Genomic DNA, 15496 nt, shown 5'->3' with positions numbered 1-15496 from the left:
TCTTCTCATCTCCCCACTGGTCAATAAATAGGACCTCTGCATTTGGAACTATGCGTGGTTGAACCCATCTGAGGGCAGAAGCAGCAACTGCCACCCTTCTAAAATGACAGCAGTTTTCACAGGCCACCGTCATTCTTAGCCTTTGGTGTTTTGTATTTACCATCTCAACCTTCACGTATAAAGTAAAAATTCTTAACCCAGTTGATACAGAAGAGAAACTGAGAGACACGGGCTAATAAAGCCTAAATTCCTTCTGATTCATATCCATGACCTGTGTTTCTAACTCTTGACACAAATAGGACCAGGCACTGTTCTAAGTACCTCCTTTATATTGCCTCACCTGACCGCATGAAGTATCCTTTAAGGATATATATATATATGGTGTTCATGAGAGTGTAATACCTACAGAAGTCAGAAGAAGATCCCTGGAGCTGGAATTATAACAGATATACGCAGCACCATTTGGGTACTGGGAACAGAAAGCACTTTTAACTGCTGAACCATCTCTCCAGGCCTGAGGTAAGAACTATTTCTATTCTTCTTTGACAGACAGGCGAGCTGAGGACCAGAGAAGTAAGATAACTTGGCCGGGGTGTGTATGTATTTAGGAAATGCAGAGCAAGGAGGCAGACCCAGGCAGCTCCACTTAGACTCGGTGCTCTTGGCCGTGCTCTCAGCATCCCTAGTGCCGTCCTTCATAAAGCTTAGCTCATCACTGGTCTGCAGGGGCCACCGACCCCTAGATGTAGCAACCTTCTGCTAGGTAATGATACAAAAAGTCCGTTTCCCTCAAGCCTTCCCCCGAAAGAAACTAACTGCTAACTTGTAATACATAAGAGAAGAGTGTCAGTCCCCCCACAGCCCCCCCATTCCACCGGGGTTCCACAGGGCTTCCTGGGACTCCTCTCCCTGAGAAAGATGTTCCCAGTCCTCTGAGCCGGTAGATCCCTAAGGAAAGGCATGGCCAAGAAATTACTTCTTTCCAAGCTAAAATGCACTTGTAACAATATGTTTTTACTATTTAGCTCCTGTTCTTTCTTTCTTTCCTGTTCTTAACACAGGATCTCACTCTATAGCCCTGGCTGGCCTGGAATTCACTATGTAGACCAGGCTGACCTCAAGCTCACAAAGATCCACCTGCCTCTGCTTCCTGCTACCACCCCTCCACCCCAGTACTGGGATTAAAATATGTACCATATGCAGGTTTTTTATTTCATTTTTTTTTGTTTTGGTTATTGTTTTATAGTCTGAGATGGTCTCAAACTCACCATGACCTTGAATTCCTGATCCTTCTGCCTCTGCCTCCCAAGTGCTGGGATTATAAAATGTACCACCATTATGTTCCTATGAAAATAGAAATGTATGTATGTAGAGTAAAATCCCTGCGATCTATACCACACAATAGGCTCCAGTATGAGCTGAGGTGATTCAGGCAGTGATCCCTGGCGAGTTGGCACCCTATCATGTGCTGTGCAAAGTGTCCATGTTGTATGTTCTGAACCAAGGCTGCAATGGGCAAAAACCAAACAAGCAAACAAACAAAACCGCCATCGAGAGCATTAGGATTTGATTTTGAAATGCTTTTCTGTCACTGCGCACTAAAAGACTTTCACTGTTATCAGAGTCTTCATGACCCTCTACGTTCAGTTATGTGACCTACAGGCTAAGTTCACAGGGGTATGTATTTCGGAAGCAAAACTGAACGGAAGAAAATAACTAAAGACAACCAGAGCTTGATTAGCCTCCCATCGGTACTCCAGCCTCTCTAGCTGCACTTCTCCGCTCATCTATTCCATCCGTTTATGGCCCTACTTCACATCTGGACTACTAGTCAGTCGTGATCACAACCTCCCTGTGTCCACTTTCTTCCTGTCCCCTGGGGTTTTTCTGCTCACTTTCCTCTGAGGATTCATTCTCTTGTAGCTAGCTTCAGGGTTTGTAGTTGTGTGCTGTGGACTCCCTGCTGGCTTTGCTTTATAGCCTTTATGCATTCCACTTCCATGGTCTCCTTACTAGTTGTTTGTGACTGTCGTTCTGCCATACACATGTAATCCGTCTCTTTCACTGGAGTGCCCAAATGTGTATATCAAATCCCTTGCTTGGCACTGCCATCTGAATAGCTCAGAAATTTCCCAAACAACCTGCGCAGGACCACGACCTCCCACTCTAGACTCAGTCTTCCGTGGATACTTGTCATCTGGAAAAGTCACAGAAAGCTAGATGCCGGGATGGATAGAGCCTCTCCTAACTAAAGCTCTTCAAGAGTGCGTGGTGGAGTTTAGAATTAAAAGTTCTTCTGAGGCTCCAAATGATCTGACCTCCCCAAGGTACATTTTCGGGCATCTTACATTCCTTCCTTCTATATGTTTGTCCCTTACTGGGTCACTTCTAATTCCTCAGATTCGCCATGTACCCACAGGGTGTTTAGTATAGCTCCTCAAAATAGCTTTCCCTCCTTCACCTAAGGTGTCCTCTCCTGATACTAATGCAAAATGATGCTTTGTCAAAGCAAGTCTTTCCTGGGCCTCTTTTTTCTTTAAATCTCCTGATGACCTATTGTATTCCTTACAGGTTTCTGACAAAATCTCTCTAAACCTCAATATTTTGAAACAATAATGATCACTTTCTGTTTGTTGGTTAGGTGTTTGGAAATGGCTTACCTACGTGGTTCTGATTGGTGGTCTCATGGAACTGCTGGTTGAAGTCAGCTGGGAAACTGCAGTTCTTGGGAGGTGTGTGTGTGTGTGTGTGTGTGTGTGTGTGTGTGGTACGTACCTGTTTGTAGGTGCATGGAAACTCACATGCACATGTGTGTTCCAGTGAAGAAAGGAGGTGTGCGTGTCATATGTACCTGTTTGTAGGTACGTGCACAGTCATGTGCATGTGTGTTCCAGTAAAGAAAGGGTGTGTGTGTGTGTGTGTGTGTGTGTGTGATATGTACCTGTTAGTGTGGGTGCATGGACACTCACATGCACATTCCAGTGAAGAATGGAGGTGTATGTATGCATGTGTGTGTCATATGTACTTGCTACTGTAGGTGCGTGCACACTCATGTGCACATGTGTGTTCCAGTGAAGAATGGAGGTATCTGCCATGATTATTCCCTACCTTTATTTTTTAAAAGTCTCTCACTAAACCTGAAACTCATCAGTTAGGCTACTCTGTCTGGCCAATGAGTCTCAGGGATCTACCTGTCTCTGCCCATTGCACCCCAAGACCTCTAAGGCCGGGATTACAGCCACATGTCCCTGGGCCTGGCTTTTTTCTGAGGTTCTCAGGATTCAAACTCGGCTCCTCAGGCTTTCCTGGCAGACATTTTACTGATCAGGTCATCTCCCCAGACTGGGACTGGAGTTTCTACAGCCAGATTGTTCACTTTGTGGAAACACCTCTAGGCCCTTATGAAGGACCTCAGCTTCTCTCTGCATTGGCTTCTGCATGCTTCCTGAGCTTCTCCACATGTTGACTTGACTTCAAAGTCAAGCAATGGGCAAGTGGAGTTAGGGTAGATGGAGGGAGGGAGAGAGGAAAGGAGGGAGAGAGGGAGGGAGCAGGAAAGGACTATATCATTAACCCAGCAGCTGCAGAACTTCATTTCTGCAGTGTTCTGGCCACTAGAAAGAAATGTGTCACTTAGACACATGCTCACATCCAGTGAGCAGCAGCTAGGTCCATCTCTTAGAGGGAGAGTGTGGGGCTTAGGTAAGAGAGACCTCTCTGGTCATGCACAAGTCTCTGGGTATGATGTCCCATGCACGTGTATGTGTACATGCATGTGCGTGCACACACGCGCACACACACACACATTTTAAAAAATATTTTTAAAGGTTTCTTTACAAAGACTTGTAGGTGCTCTACTCACCATGATCTTCTTCCCCAGTTCTTAACACAACACTTGGCACTCCCATATAGAATAAATATGAATGTTACTGGCTATACTCATGCCTGAAACAGCCACTGTTGGCTGAATTAGGAGGACAGCTTAGAGTTCAAAGCCAGCCTGGGCTGAGTAGAGAATACAGATTTACCACTGAAGGACTGTGTTCTCTCCCCCTGTCAGTCCTCTGAGATATTGGCTTCACTTTAAATAACCCCCATCAATCTCTAAACCAGACCATTCATCTCCTAGGAACACCCTGGACACAGGACTAGCCAGGGATAATGTGTCCTTTACCCTTGCTGCTGGCTCAGACTAACCCATCTCCACCGTCAGACTGGTCTCCTTTTCAATGTCTCAGTGCATCTGATTTCCCTGCTCAAAAATAAAACTCGTTGGGACCTGGGAAGATGGCTTAGTGAGTAAAGTGCTGGCTGTGCAGTGTGAGGAACAGGGTATGGATCCCCAAAACCCACATAAATGCTGGAAGAGCACAGTGCCGTGTCTGAAAGCCCCACTGGGGAGGCAACAACAGGCCTTCCCAGAGCAAACTGGCTAGCTAGATTAGCTGTATAGGTCAGCCCCAGCTTAATGTAAGAGACACTGCCTCAAAGAATGCAGTGGAGAGTGAGCCCAACATCAACCCTGAGTCTCTGTATACACTTCTTCATTTAATGCTGAAAATCTAGGAAAGCCAATGCCCAGCATAGAAAAGAGATAACGGTATGCCCACATTTATCATCGCATTATCCAAAGTAGCTAAGAACCAATCTCATCTTCATCAATGGGTGAATGGATAAAGAAAATGTGGTATGTATACACAATGTAATATTAGGCAGACATATAAAAGATGAAATCCTGTCCTTCGTAGTAAGATAGACAGAACTCCAGAAGATGGGCATTTTGGCACACACCTTTAATTCTAGCACTCAGGGAGGCAGGTGGATCTCTGTGAGTTTGGGGTCTGGCTTAGACTACAAAGCAAGTTCCAGGCTAACCTGAGCTACACAGTGAGAGTACAGTTAAACAAACAAACAGCCCATGCCTTTAATCCCAGCACTTGGGAGGTAGAGGCAGGTAGGTCTTTGAGTTCAAGGCCAGCCTTGTCTACAAAGTGAGTTCCAAGATGGCAGGGCTACACAGAGGAAACCTCAAAAAAAAAAAAAAAAAAAGAGAGAGAGAGAGGGGAGTTAGAGACAGAGCTTACAGTGTACATTACCAAATTCCATTTGTGAGAAAATTTATACACAGTAATAAACAAGTCAATGGCAGGGGCTGGAGAGGCGGCTCAGTGGTCTAAAGCACTTGTTACTTTTCCGGAGGACTCAAGTTTAGTTCCCAGCACCCATGTAGGGTGGTTTACCACCACCTGAAACTCCATCTCCAGGAGCCTCATGTGTACATACCTAAACACAGACATACACATACACATAAGTAAAAATAGAAATTAATACTTTTTAAAAAGTCAATGCTAAAGATCTCAAGTCAATCAGCTTTCAAATGCCACATTTTACGGGCAAAGCAAGTCACGGTGATGGGCTGGCTGCAGCCCACAGTAACCTACGGTGCATTTTATAAAAACCTGGGTGGGATAAGCTCAAGGCTCCAAACAGAAAGAAACGATAAGGAGAAGGAAATATTCACTCTGGCCAGGACTGTATGCATAGGGTGCAACAGTACAGGGGACCTTGCAAATACAGATATGTGTTAATGTATGCGTGATGTATTATCAAAATGTGATTAATAAACTTTTTGAGGGAAGGTCTCCTGTATCTCAAGTCATTGTTACTGTTGCAATTAGATCTTTCTCACCTTCCCCTCTAATTCTTACATCCTCAACCCACCCCCATCCCCCCTCATTTGTTGCCTGCAGAGGCCTGTGAATGACTGACAAGGCCTGTTTGATCAGTTTTTCTTTAAATATTTGAACACTTACACAGGTTCACACAAGTACCAGCTGTTCAAAATCCTCATTTCAACATAGTTCTTTCTCTTTTTTCCTTCGTGAAGGTTTGATTCTACCTCTTATTTCAAGAAAAGGACATGTTAAATATTCTAAAATTTTAGATAACTAAGAAAAGTATGCAGAGGAAAATAAAAACCATCTATTTCTCATCATAAACTAACCACTTCGTGGTCGAAAAAAAAAGGTGAGACTGTCCCTATCATACAACACATAGGTTATTATAGCCCAGTGGGTTTGCCGCTCAGAACTATATGTTGCTAATATCTTCTCATATTTACTTCTAGACAATTGCTCATGTTTTCTTTTTACATTAAAAAAGATTTATTTATTTTAAAAATGATTTTATTTATGTATATGAAATTTTTACATGCATACATGTATGTGGACCACAATACACCTGTTGGATCCTCCAGGATTGGGTTACAAATCACCATGTGGGTGTTGGAAATCAAACCCAGGTCCTCTGTAAGAGTAACATATGCTCCTTATTATTGAGCCATCTCTCCAGCCCTTAGTGATCCTATTTTCCAAGCCCACTATAGAACACAAAGGCTAACTTTACAAGATTAAGATCAATGCCATCTCCCAGTATTGACAAATACACTGTCATGACAAAATACTTTAAGTTAATATTTTTAATATAATTTTACTGAATCTTTGGGAATTCCACATCATATGTCCCAATCCCACTCATTTCCCAGTCCTTCTATATTCGGCCTCTACCCTTGTAACCCCCCCAATAAAATAAAAAATGAAGATAAAAATTAGAGAAGAAGAAATAAAATACCAAATAAACAAACAAAAAAAGAAAAATTGTCTTGCTAATCCCTGTAGCATGAATTCCAATTGATATTAATAACAAAAACCAAAAGTCAGATATTAGGGGTGAAAGCTGAGTAATCAGAGAAGCAGTGTAGACAGCCACTAGAGAGACCTTTTACCTCTACCAAATCCTCAGACTGCACCTCAGACTGTCTGACTGCTTCAGACTGCACTGAGCCCCTGTCTCCTCCTGTCTTATATTCCTCTCTCCGCCTAGCCATATCCCTTCCTATCTCTACCTCTCTAGTCCTGGGATTAAAGGTGTGTACCATCACTGCCTGGCTCTGTTTCTCTTTGAGGAGCAATCTAGTGTATCCCAGGGTGGTCTTGAATTCACAGAGACACATCTGCCTCTGTCTCCTGAGTCCTGGGATTAAAGGTGTGTGCCACCACTGCCTGGCCTATAGTGACTTACTCTGCACTCTGATCTTCAGGCAAATTTATTTGTTAAAACACGAACAAAATATCTCCGCAGACCCCTCTAGGTGATATTTTCTTCCTCTGTCAACCACAGCCCATTGTGCATGTCCCGTTCTACTCCTCTCTCTTCCTGCCTCTCCATCACATCGCATATTCGTTCATCTTAGTAACATTGGAAGTTGCAGTTAAGTTGATTAAAATATTAACACACATGTAATTTATGAACAACTGTATTGTCCATAAAAGATTATTTATTTTCCTTACCCTCATTTCAGTAAAAAAAAAAACACTAATAATGTTGACGTGGGATTGGTGGTGCTATTTAGGACAGAACATCATTCTGTGGTCCCAGCTGTGGTAGAACCCATGGCAATCCTCCTGCCTCAACCTCCCAAGTACCAGAGGTATAATTTGAGTCACCATACCTGGCTTAATAATAAAAATCCAGCTTTTGCACAGACTGAGTTCTTTATCTCGAATCTCCGGTGTTGCTTGTTGCTACACACTCTCCAGGGGTGGTAGAACTTGAAGAAGGAAGGGCTAATAAGAGGTTCAAAAGTCACTGTGGCATGACTTTGATGTAGTAGTGGGTTCCAGGTCTTATTTTTTCCTTTCTTTCACTTCTCTCTCTCCCATAAAGAACCTGTTTGGGCTCACACACACTGCTGATACTCTTGCTGTGAGACCTAAAAACATTGAGCATCCTTTAGATATGTAACCCAAAAGTGGTATTACTGGGTCTTGCGGAAGGTTGTTTCCTAATTTTCTGAGAAATCGCCACACTGACATTCGAAGGGGTTGTACCAGCTTGCATTCCCACCAGCAATGCAGAAGTGTTCCCTTTTCCCCTCACTTTTCTTGTAAACAATGAATGTCTTAGACGTTTGTGTAGAGAACATTTACTATGACCCTTAGTAACCAAAAGACAAGCTTCTTCTCCTCCTCAAGGGCCGTTCTGCAGTCGTTGTAATTTTAGATAATTTTTGGATCTCTGTGTGTTTGTTTGTTTGTTATTATTTGGAGGATATGTATGATCCTGGGTTAAACCCAGGCCCCTGGGCATGGGTGGGTAAGCACTCTACCACTGAGCTGCATCTCCAGCTTCTTTGTTGGTATCCTCTTGGAGCAGTGTCTCTTATAGACCAGAGTGGCCTGCTTGTATAGGTAAAGATGACCTTGAACTCCTGATCCTCCTGCCTCTACCTCCCAAGAGCTGGAACTACAGGAGTGTACCATTGTGGTTGGTTTCCGTGGTACTGGAGACTGTATCTGGGGCCTTATGCACATCAGACTAGCATTCTGCCAACTTACATCTCTAGCCCAACAAAACATTTTCATTACAATCTAAATTTTTATCCTTCTATCCGATGACCCATTTAAGCTGTTTGAACTTTGATCAAACACATACTTTCTATACAAGTCCTAAATTTTATGTCTGTGGGGAAATACTTAGAAGGCAGACTCTTAGCTCATAGATCCGGTCTATGTCTAACTTTATACGAACGCGACAACAGTTTATGTAGAAAAGGTGCTTTTTTATTCCCACAAGCAATATATGAACAGCAACTGTCCCATACTTCCACAGCCTGTGGTATTATCTTCACATTCAGGGGTTCTTGTCTAGTCTCAATCTGTAGAAAGCTAAGTTTTCTCAAATATCTTTTCTACATCTATTCAGATCTTGTACAATTCCAAATTTTCTTGATATATTTATACTTATTGATTACTTTTTCTTTTAGATTTAGATTCTATTTTATGGTTGTGAGCGTTTTGCCTGCACGTATGTACATGTATCATGTGTGTTCCTGATACCCGTGGAGGTCAAAAGAGAGATCCCCTGGAACTGAAGTGACAGATATGTAGTCAGCTGCCATGTGGGTGCTGGGAACTGAACTTTGGTCCTCTATGAGACGGCAAGTGCTCTTAACAGCTGCACATCTCTCCAGCCTGTGATTGCTATGTGATTGAGGTTAATTTCATTTACTTATTTATTTAGAAACAAGGTCTCAAGTAGCTCAGGCTGGCCTTGAATTTACTACCTCGCTGAAGATGACCTTGAACTCTGGATCTTTCTGATTCTACCGCTAAAGTGCTGGGATTTCTGGCTCCTTCACCTTGCCAGTTTTGTGTTTTGTTTTTTATTTTCTTTTGAGACAAGGTCTCTGTGTGGTCCAGGCTGATCTTGCAATCATGACAAGCCTCCAGCGTCTCTGCTTTCTGAGCACTGGGATTATACATATGAGCTATCACGTCTGGATACATAAAGCGTTACATGTACAGCTAAGAAACTGGGGTAATGTTATACCGGAACTGCTATTACAAGCTATTGCCTCTAAATTTTCATTGCTACCTTTGGAGTTCCCTGGTGCTGCCATCCTCCCTCTGGGATGCTTCCTGTCTGTATACAGGTGCCCTTCCCTTCCCTTCCCTTCTTTTTGTTTTGCTTTGCTTTTTTTTGAGACACAGTTTTTCTGTGTAGCCCTGCTTGTCCTGGAACTTATTGCACCAGACTGGCCTTGAACTCATAGATATCCTCCCGCCTCTGTCGCCCAGTGCTAGGATTTAAGGCCTGGCTTTAATCCACCTTGCTAATGGTGTCATTTCTAGCAAAAGTGTACATTCTCTTTTACAAGTTTCAAGGAAACTAATCTCAAATTTGCAGCAATCCTGCTTCTGCCTTCCCAGTCCTGGAATAACAGGCACATGCCATGGTGGTAAGTGTAAACAAGCCATCCTGTATAGAAAAGAAGCAAGATCTTAAACCAGCCTTGCAGGCTTCAGAGACTGGAAAAAAGAGTAAAGTCATTCTAAAGGAAGTGGGGGAAAAAGAGAGCCTGACAGGAGTCTATAGGGAAGAAAATTCTTGGAGCAGGAAGCTGTCTTCTAATTAGATCCCTGCACATGTTACCAGCTCTACATTTAAAACCTACACAGCCACGATTGACTAAAGACACTTTCAACTCCTGATTTCAGCAACTCTTCTGAAGGAAACGTTTAATCGGGGCTGGTTTACAGTTCAGAGATCTATTCCCTTGTCATCATGGCAGGAAACACAGCAGCATACAGGTAGACACGGTGCTGGAGACGTAGCTGAGAGTTCCATATCTGGACCAGCAGGCAGCAGGAAGAGAGAGTCACTGGACCTGGCTGGAGCTCCTGAAACCTCAGAGCCCACCCCCAATGACACCCTTCCTCCAACAGAGCCACACCTACTCAATAAGGCCACACCTCCAAGGAGTTCCACTAACTATGAGCCCATGGGGGCCATTTTTTAATCAAACCTGGCCCCAAATTTACTTTAGAGCCAGGAGTAATGACACACACCTTTAATCCCCAGCACTTGAGAGGCAGAAGTAGACCAGTCTCTGAGTCTGAGGGCCAGCCTGGTCTACAGGGGGAGTTCCAGGACAGCCAGGTCTCTACACAAAAGAAATTCTGCCTCAGAATCCAAAGAAGCAAACAAAAATTTACATTATTATTTTAAAATATGTATATGTGGGACAGGGGTATGCACATGAGTATAGATGCCCAAGGAGGCCAGCATTGGGCATTGGGTTCTCTAGAGCTGGCATTACAGGTGCTTGGTTGTGAGCCACTCTGCGTGGATGCTGGAATCTAACGCAAGTCCTCTGCAAAAGCTGTATTGGCTCCTAACCACTGAGCCATCTTCTTAACCCCAACAAACAGATTCTAAAGGTAATGTGGAGAGATAAATGACCCACAATATGCAATACAACACTACAGGAAAAATGGGCACAGACAGTGAGAACGGATAACAATAATACTCACATAGCGGTCTAAATGAGAATGGCCCCATAAGCTCCTATTCTGAATACTGTCCGCAGTTGGTGGGGCTGTTTGGGAAGGATTTGAAGATGTGGCCTTATTGGAGGAATGGTGTCACTGGGGCAGCTTGAGGCTTCAAAAGACTCACACCATTTTGAGTTAGTGCTCTCTATCTCATGCTTGAGGACTGGAGATGGAAGCGCTCAGCTGTTCCTGCCACAAGCCTTTGCTCTGCCATGATGACCTTTGACCCTCGGGAACGGTAAGCCCAACTGAACACTTCCTTTTGTAAGTTACCTTGGTCACGGCATTTTACCAACAGCAATAGAAATGAAACTAATACAACTCTCTAACCCTGCCTACAAGGCTACAGTAATCAAAGCAGCGTGGTGTTGGTGAAAACTAAGAAAGGCTAAAACAGACCCAGGTGAAGGCGACTGGCCTGTCCTTAACAAAGATGTCTAGGCAGCAGGATGGAGAAAACAGGATCTTTCAATGCATGGAGCTGCAGTCTCCGAACGATCATATGCAGAGGAATGGTGCTGGGAGCTAGAGACTGGCTGAGCAGTTAAGAGCACTGAAGATCAGAATTCAGTTCCCGGTACTCGTGATGCGTCAGAGACTGCTTTTTTACTTTTAGAGAGAGAGACAGAGACACACACACACACACACACACACACACCACACACAGATGAGAGAGAGAGGAGACCAGACAGAGACGAGGAGACTGAGCAGAGCAAGGGAGAGAGAGTGGAGAGAGAGAGAGGAGAGAGAGAGAGAGGGAGAGGGAGAGAGGGGGAGGGAGGGAGGAGGGAGGGAGGAGGGATAGGGAGGGAGGGAGGGAGGGGAGGGGAGAGGGAAAGAGAAGAGAGGAGGAGAGAGAGAGAGGAGAGAGAGGAGAGAGAGAGAGAGAGAGAGGGGAAGAGGAGAGAGAGAGAGGAGAGAGAATGGCTGGGTTTTACTCTGTGACCCTAGCCTTGAACTCACAGCAGTCTTTCTACTGAGAATACAGCTGGGAAACAGCATGTCCAGTTTGTAATTCACAACACACACACACACACACAGGGGCACACACACGATTTGTTTATTATCGATGTATGGGGTATTTTGCCTCCCACACACCGACATGTGTTCCTGGTGCCTGAAGTCAGAAGAAGGTGCTGGATCTCCTGGATCGGAAGTTACAAATGGTTGTTAGCTGCCATGTGGATGATGGGAGTTGAAACAGGTTCTAGAAGAACAGCCAGTGCTCTCTACCCCTGAGCCACCTCTTCAGGCCCTGCAGTTCTTCTCCTGATAGCTGATGTTCTACATGATGTCTAGAAGGTGGTGGCAAGGAGCTGGGTATGATGTGGCACTCTCTAGACCTGCGGTTTGCTATCAGTCTCACTGTGAGCCTGTGCCTTTAGGTTGGAAACATCACAAGTACTTCCCAGCAGCGCCCACTGATTCAGGCAGGAGACAGGAGTGGACTGGGCATTGTTCTTGTCCCTGTGCAGTGTTAGAAGGAGCTGCGGTTTAGTATTTCTCTTCTTCCCCCTGGAAGGCTCGAGCCAGCTGGAGTTGAGCGGCTCCCTCTCCCCTGTCATTTCTGTTCTGCTAAACCTCCAGCTGGTTCAGCTCTGGTTAAATCATTTCTCCCGGGGGCAGAAGTTGCTAAGAAGATTGGAATGTGCTTGGTATTTCAACATGGTTTTTCTTCTCTCTTTGCCAGAAGCAATGGGGGGTGGGGGTGGGGGTTTCTCTGACAATCACCATGAGAACATATCAGAGGTTCAGGATGCAAAATTCACAGGAGTCTGGGAGCTCCAAGAACCAGGCCTCCCTGGAGTTCTCGTCTCCCAGGCTGGCCCGTGAGGAGCCTGCCGTATTTTATCAAGCCGGCACAGATGTGTTCAATCCTGGCAGCGCAATCAGGGATGTTTCAGCTTGAGGGTTACAGACCTGGTAAAAAGTGACTCTCTGTGGTTGCTTGCAAGTCTTCCAATTTGGGGGGGGGGGGCGTAGAGGTTTGCTATGTGACCTCACTTTTCTAATGGACCTTGGAAGAGGGGGTTGAATTTCCAGTTTATTTAGCTTTTTGTCATTGTTAGAAGGGAATGGTGGCTCCTGTCTTTTTACACGCAAGACTGGAAACTTACCTTTTATTGCTAGATGCATATGTAGATGAGAGTCTGCTGTCCCAGCTCAGGAAGTTTTCATTGCCCCACACTCAGCCAGGGGAACAGACCTTACACACTTCCTCTCTGAGGGCTCCACGGATATTCCATTTATGCACGCACAGTCTCCCAGACTTCCAGTGGCTGAGTGTGACTTTTACTTTTAAGCTCACCCTCTTAGTAGCTGCCCCTTTGGGGCAAGGGAACTTATTACTCAGTGAATATATACGCAGAGGCTGGCTTTAAGCAGCTTGTTCAAGCGAAATTTCATCTTGTATTGACGGCCTATAAAAGGCCCCGGGGGAATCATTTCAAGTTCACTCCCACGTCCTATGTGTGGGGCAGCCTTGAGTGTGCACAGGGCCTTCCGGAGTCTCAGGGTTGACTCAGTCACAGCAGGCCTCTTGCCTTGGTTCTGTCAAACTTCTGTCTGCTCTTCATGGCACTGAGCAAACAGCCTCCTCTTCAGCACCCTCCACTCCATCTTCAAGGTCGGCAGGTTCACCGGGGGGTGTGGTTATTTGAATGAACACGGCTCCCACAGGCTCATAGAATTTTCATGCTTAATCAACAGTTGGAAGTTTGGGAAGAGTTAGGAGGTGTGGCCTTGTTGGAGGAGGTGTGTCACTGGGGGTGGGCTTTGAGGTTTCAAAAAGCCCTCTCCAGCTGTGGCCTCAATGCCATGAATATCTGCTCCCTGCCACGATGATAATGGATAAGAGTTGCCTTGGTCATGGTGTCTCTTCCCAGCAATAGAACATTACAACAGGGGTAGAGGTTTGCACTCTGTTCCAGACAGTTCCTCCCACAAGGTCCCTACAGAGCTTTGCTCTCCCCACCAATGCATAACCTCTGCCCTATTGTACCAGAGCTGCAGGTGGAGACTCCCATTGTCAATCAGGGGACCCTGCTTTATGTGTGAAGAAGGAACGGGGGCGGGGGTTTAGTTGTCTGCATGTTCCCCTTCTGACCCATTCAATAATGAAGACTCACCCTAAGAGCACATGAAGTAGGGTGGTGTGGGTTTGGCGTGGTGGCAGCTACTCTAGTATTTGTAGCTGGCCAAGTGTGAGACAATGTGTAATATAGAGTAAAGACTGAATGGGCAGGGAAAACCATGGCCCTCTTGGCTGTTTTGTTGTAGAATGGAGTCTCTAGAACTAGGCTGATGGCGTTGGATGGGCAAGCGGCAGGTAAATCCATACCTGAAGAAGAGGAATTGCATTACTTGTTTCTTTCTTTGGGGGATCTGTGAGACAAAACAACTTAAGGGAGAAGAGAATGGTTTATTCTAGCTCACAGTTTAAGGGGATACAGTTCCCCAGAGTGGGGATGGCATGGCCACAGTAGCTTGATAGAGCCAGTTACATTGTATCCCAGTCAGCAAGCAGAAAGAGATGCCCAACTCTCTTTCCTCTTTTTTTTCTTTTTATTCCTACCAGGACCCTAGCCTGTGGGAAGGTGCTATCCATCTTCAGAATAGGCCTTTCCTCCTCTCCAGTTAAACATCTCTCAACACATCCTCTCCAAATCTCCTAGGAGTGTGTTTGCTATGTGACCTCACGTCTTATCAAGTTGACAGTGAAAATTAGCCAAGCCTGGGGTTTCCATAAATAACCGCAGTTGGCTTGGAATTCCCTATGTAGACCAGGAGGACCTCAAATTTTCCACTCCTCCTCTGTTATCCAAGTGCGAGGAGTACAGGTATGTATCACTGCACCCTGTCTTCTTGATTGACAGCTATTTCCCCCTATAGTAGAGTGGATACAAGAGAAAGTACAAGCTGTTTAAGATTTCCATTGTTTAAGGCATGACAGTTCACATCCTAGCATTCTGGAGGCTAAGGCATTAATATCAGATGTTCAAGGCCACCCTGGGCTGTATGAGACCCTATCTCAAAAATAAATGAACAAATAGAAAACCAAAACCACCCAGCACTCAGGAGGCAGAGGCAGGCAGAAGGATCTCTGTGAGTTTGAGGCCAGCCTGGTCTACAAAGAGCTAGTTCCAGGACAGGCTCCAAAGCTACAGAGAAACCCTGTCTCGAAAAGCCAAAAAGAAAACCCAAACCAAACCAAAACTCCCAGAGATACCCGTGTTTGGTTGGTGTCCCACTTGGATTTGTCTCTATCATGCTGTCCCTGAACGTGAGTGGTGAAGACACTGCCTCCCAGTCACTTTCTTGGGAGAGCGAAGCCCTGGCTCAGAGTGCAGTAACTAACTGATAGCGTGGGAAGCTGGAGGTAGTGGTCCTCCTAGTGATAGTTCAGGATGGCCGGAGGGAGGCACGACTCTGCTCCACAGTTCCAAGTGAGAAAGGCAAACAGGGTAACTATCTGTCACATGCTATAAGCGGGGCCAACAAGCGAGGGGGTGGTAGGAGCCTGTGGACAGTGTCCAGGGCAGGACTGGGAAGGAATGCTAGATAAGAAGGCAAGAGACCGGATAGCCAGACACCCAGGAGGC

The sequence above is a fragment of the Arvicola amphibius genome, chromosome 1 (genome assembly GCF_903992535.2).
Source record: "Arvicola amphibius chromosome 1, mArvAmp1.2, whole genome shotgun sequence".
Classification (NCBI taxonomy): domain Eukaryota; kingdom Metazoa; phylum Chordata; class Mammalia; order Rodentia; family Cricetidae; genus Arvicola; species Arvicola amphibius.
Note: the sequence above shows the minus strand (reverse complement) of the source record.